Source organism: Lemur catta, chromosome 1 (genome assembly GCF_020740605.2).
Source record: "Lemur catta isolate mLemCat1 chromosome 1, mLemCat1.pri, whole genome shotgun sequence".
Classification (NCBI taxonomy): Eukaryota; Metazoa; Chordata; class Mammalia; order Primates; family Lemuridae; genus Lemur; species Lemur catta.
The window spans coordinates 189,420,371-189,425,732 of record NC_059128.1 but is presented as its reverse complement, the minus strand read 5'-3'; the positions used below and the strand labels follow the sequence as shown (position 1 = coordinate 189,425,732).

Below are 5,362 nucleotides of genomic sequence, written 5' to 3'. Positions count from 1 at the left end.
CTGGAAGGGAATTCAGAGGTGATCCTCTCATTTGATGGGTGAGAAGACTGTGGCCCTGACAGAGGTGTCCAGAGTGGGTCAGCTGGTTATTGGCCAAGCAAGGATCCGAGCTTCTCTTCCCTGATTTAGTGCTCAGTCACAAAAGCTGATGTTTTCATTGATTCACTCATTCTTCAAAAAATGTCTGGATTCCCATTATGTGACAGGCACAGTTCTGGGCACAGGCCCTGCCTTCAGTGAATGTACGTGTTATGCAGCGGTGAGTGCAGCCTCGGGGAGGTAGAGGGTGCTGCGGGAGGGGTGAGGAAGTCTAGAGGCAAGAGCTTACAGGCCTGGGTGGGTAACAGTGGCAAGTCATTCAGGTGTGACTGGAACATGGGGACGGGGGTGTGAGGAGAAGACAAGAGGGAGTGAGGAGGCTGAATGGGGAGGTGAGTCAGATCTTGAGGCAGTATCCAAGCTGGTGGGGAGCCACAGAAGGATTCTGTGACCTGGTAAAAATAATTGTAAGGGTCCTTACAGTGACCTGGTAAGGTCTGCATTCCAGAAAGATCGCTCTGGCTGCAGAGTGGTGAAGAAATTAGAGTGGAGTTTACCAGTGTGGCTTTGAGCCAAGATAATGAACCCCTTAGCCTCTGGGGCAGTAGGCAGAACCAGGGCACTTCCCCCAGGAGCCTCAAGAGGTTATCCCGGTGTGCTGTACCAAAGTTGTCATTTGCTGTGTGTGCTCTGTTGAGAACCAGTGGAGAAGGCACTGCCTTGGAAGCAAACAGAACTCTACGTGAGCAGACCAGTTTGATAGGAGATCCAAGTGGAAGTCATATTGACCTGAGCCAAGAGATCAGGACCTCATTCTGGACTTTGTAATTTGCTGGTTGTAGGTAGTGAAGGGCAAGTAGAGGTGAGAGACCCCTAGTCTTGGACAATGGAAGGGTGGTGGTGCCAGTTACTGAGATGGGGGACATAGGTGAAGAGGTAGTTTGTGGGAAAAGGCTATGAGTTAGGACATGCTAATGATAAGGCACCTGAAGGACATCCAAGAACATTCCCTGTCCAGCAGGGAATGTGAGCAGGGGAATATGTGCCTCTGGAGTGGAGAAGGAGGTCTGGGTTACAGCTATGGCTCTGGGAATCCTCAGCGTATCTAGTGACTGAAGACACAAGGTCAGTGAGGAAGCTTGGCCAAGAGAAACATGTGGAGTGAAAGGAAAATGGGGCACAGGAGAGGAATGTAAACATGTAGGTGTGGGCACAGAAAAAGAGCTCCCAAGAAGATGTGGCCAGAGAGGAATGAGAAAGGTCAAAGGAGGTGGTGTCCTCAAAGCCAAAAATGAGAACCTTTCTAGAAAATACAAGTGGCTAAAACCTTTGTAGAAGACAGAGGTGGTTAAGGGTGTAAAATGCTATAGAGTGGCTCACACCTGTAATCTTAGCACCCTGGGAGACCAATGCAGGAGGATAGTTGAGGTCAGGAGTTCAAGACCAGCTTGAGCAAGAGCAAGACCCTGTTTCTACAAAAAATAGAAAAATTAGCTCGGGGTGGTGGCACATGTCTGTAGTCCCAGCTTCTCAGGAGGCTGAGGCAGGATGATTGCTTGAGCCCAGGAGTTTGAGGTTACAGTGAGCTATGACGATGACATTGCACTCTAACCTGGGTGACTTAGTGAGAACCTGTCTCAAAAAAAAAAAAAAGAAAAGAGGCGTGTTGGGTGGGGCTGTAAATAACCCCCAATTCTTGGCATCTGTTTGTACTCTTAATGTGCATGGATGGTGTTAACTGTTTTTTGGCTGAAAGAGGAAAAAGATGTTCTTACCTGGGAGTGTGGAAGAGAGAGAAAGATGAAGAGGGTGGAGATCCCAGAAGGTTTAGGTAGAAGTTGTAGGGACCTTGTGAAACTCTGGAGTCTAAGGGATACAGGGCTGGAGAAAGGAGCCTCACCTCTCTGCAATACCCAGGGCCGCTGTCTGGCTAGCACAGGGAACAGCTGGGGCAGCGCCAGGACCAGACTCAAATGCTGGCAGAGGAAGTGAGCTCTGTCTAGGATCTTGGAAAGGAGAGCAAGAGTATATGTGAGTCACCCTCTGGGGCCACAAAATATCACTGGGAAAACTTTGGGGGCTGAGAGTTTGCTAGTGGTGGGAACAAAGGACAAGCACAAAATGTGGTCCCATGTGTGTCCACAGCTGGTGAGACTGGGCTATTCAGGTATCTGGGTGTAGGAGAAAGAGCAGCATTCTTGGAGAGAGCTGCGGGAGACATGGTTCCTTAGGGCAAAGCCAGCTTTCTGGAATTAGAGGGAACTTGTAGTGAAAAGATGAAGTGTATCAAGGAGTTTGTTTTCCCAGAAATAAAAGCTCCAAAGGTCATAGTTGAAAAGCAAGTTAGGAGGGGGTGGAATGGTAGAAGACTAGATCCGGGAAAGAAAGATATAAGGGGTTGAGAGTGCATAGGAGGAAAGGTGACCAGAGATGGCAGTGACCAAAGGTAATCAGGACTTCAGGGATGGAAGAGAAGACAGAGACTGTGAGGTGGGAGTGGGAAGGCACATTCGGATCTCCTAAAGAATCAGCTGTGCTTCCAAGAGGGCCTCAGCCCAGCGAAGTCCCGGCCCTCTCTCCATTCTTGGGAAAGAGCAGCAGCCTCCGGGGATGGAGTGTGCCCTACTTCTGGGCAGGATTTATTCATGGCCTGGTCTGTGAGCTTCCGGGCAGGGTGGGGGTTGGGGTTGGGGTTGCTGCCATGCTGTTGCCTTTCCAGCGTCCTGTCTGCTCCTCTGTGGTAACTCAAAACATTTAAGTTAACATCCGTTGGTGTAGTGGGAGTGCTTTTAACTTGTACTACCTTTCAGCCTCTCATCTTGGTGTTTGGTGTTCACCAGTTAATTCCACGAACACCTTCTTCTCACCTGCTCTTGCATGTGTGGGCCTCTGTCCTATGGCGAATCCCTGCCTCTCAGATGCCCAGAGGCTGGCCCCCCAGCTTACTCCACAGTGGCTTGGCCATCCGTCTTTCAAGGATCAGGTTGTGGTCAAGAGGAGGGTCGGGTCCTGGCTCCCCCTCTGTGTTCAGTACCAAGGAAGGGAAGGTGTCTGAGCAGAGAGAAAGAGCAAGAGGAGCAAGAAGCAAATGTGGAGTGTTACAGCTCTTTTAGAATTTGTCTAGCAAGTTTTCTGATTTTTACTGAGGAAACCACCCCATGGGGAAAATTGTATTAAATATTACAATGGGTTTGGAATATAGTGAGGTAGGGACATATGTATTCTCTCAGTAGCTACCTCAGAGATTCCTCTTTGTGGGAAGGGTGTGTCTCTGTTTGTAAAATTACTTCGGAGGAAAGCATGAGGAAGAGTTTAAGCCCTGGTTTTAGTGCAGAAGCTCTTAAACTTCAGCATGAGACCCCCTGGAGGACTTGTAAACACAGATTGACAGCGCAGCCCCTGAGTTTCTGATTCAGTAGACCTGGGGTAGGCCTGCCAGTGCATCTAACATACTCCTGGGTGGTGCTGAGGTTGTGGGTTCAGAGTCCACCTTTTGAGAACTTCTGGCTTCCAAGAAAGAAGACATTACCTGAATACTTGAAGGGAAGAATTTGGGGTTGGATGGAGGGAATCCAGAAAGGAAGGAGAAAAAGGGAGGCAATGCAGCCAGAAGAAATTGGGCTACCATGTGAGGCAATCCTCCAACTTTGGTCAAGACTTTTCAAATGTAACCTCCCAACTTCGGTCAAGACTTTTCAAATGTAACATGTTTGAGGTGAAGATATTTCTTGTGGAAACTGGAAATGGGGTTGAGCTCTGCATTCTGGGATGACAGGGGGGTAAAATAGACACATCACCCATGAGGCCAAGAGAACTTGAAACTAAACCCATGGAAGTTTTCAGAAATCTTAAGGGAGCACTTGAAAATTTCCCCAGGTGGTGGAAATTGAGGGGGGATGGTTTAAAGAAGAATCAAGGGACAGGGGTGGGATCTGTGTACCTCTACACTGCATATAATCTAGGAAGACATATTTGCCAGGGAGAAAGAAAGATTCTGGGAGAAGAAAACATTATATATTATACGTTCTGAGGAAGATGTGATAAAGCCGGATGTTCAAAATCCGTAAGATGTTAGCCGTACACAGAAAAACTGGGGAAGACAGAAGATCCTCCACTTATGAACAGGAAAGAATTCAAATGGCTTTTAGTAAGTCCACGTATTCATTAAGTCCAAGGTGACAAGACTACGCCAGTATCCACTAACCCCATCCATTGTCAACTGGGAGAGATAAGGTTTTTACTGTAGTGTAACTTTTCCCCATATTTGTGAAAGTTCATAAGTAGAGGCAATTTCTCTACACACCACACTGTGAACAGTGGTTACCTCTAAAAGGTAGGATTATTACATCTTCCACTTTCTTCATTTCTGAAGTGACGATATCTTTCAAACAAGAAGTTTCATTACTTTTGTAATCAGAAAATATTTTTAGAAAGCAGACTTTATTTCATACTTTACTTTTCAACTGTTTCATGAACCTAGAGGTTTTTGTCACTTGTAAAGGGAAAAAGGATAAAATAGCTTTAGTATAAAGATAAAACAAAAATAAAAATTAACTTTACTGTGTTGATACTCCATTAGATAGAGATGATCACCGTGTGTGTATTTGAAATTGAACTGAACCAACCTGTCTTGCAATGAGTCTATTTTAACAAGCTTCCAACAGAAGTTTGTGATGAATGTGGCTGTGTGCATTTATAGACTGCTCTTCCTGGCGGTGGTTTCACTCCACAGCCACATTCGGACTTCAGCTCATCGGAGCACAGGGCAGGACTGACTGCTAACAAAGACCAGGGCGCTAGAGTGACCTTCGAAACTATTAATATAGTTCTATCTAACTTCAGGCAGTTTGCATACACAAATCCAGTTCAAGCAGGAATTAATGCTGAATTTGCTCTTTGTATTTCCAACTCCTTCAAATCCAAGTTCTCAAAGTTGTCTTGTAAGTAACAAAATTAGTTTTACTATTTTGTTTCTTTATCAGAAGTCCAGATAAAGTTCTCATTCATAGAGTAAATAGCCTTCTTTCAAGAATCACTGTTATTTCCATTGCATTGTAAGGTATATTTTAAACAGATGAATTTTTAAAAATGCCTGTAGCAGGGTTATCAGGGCCCATCTCAGTCCCCTTGACACAATTCTGGCTAAGAAGACATGCAAAAAAGAGTGCTGAGGAGTTTCTGGAAAAGCTTTTCTTTCCTGATAAAAGGGACATCCACAGCTGGTGCTGTCCCCCTTCCCTTTTTCCTTTTCTAAACAATAGGCAGACATTATGTCTGGAGCTGGGGCACCTTCTTGCCATCGTGAGGGAGAGGCCGAGAGAAT

At 46.0% G+C, this 5,362-nt stretch overlaps 1 non-coding gene across 1 annotated transcript; it reads left to right on the top strand.

The window, feature by feature from the left end:
• Nucleotides 1–3,132: 3,132 nt before the first annotated feature.
• Nucleotides 3,133–3,195, top strand: LOC123631268. Its single transcript, XR_006733110.1, has one exon. It is a non-coding gene; the product is annotated as a U7 small nuclear RNA (small nuclear RNA).
• The last annotated feature ends 2,167 nt before the right edge of the window (nt 3,196–5,362 follow it).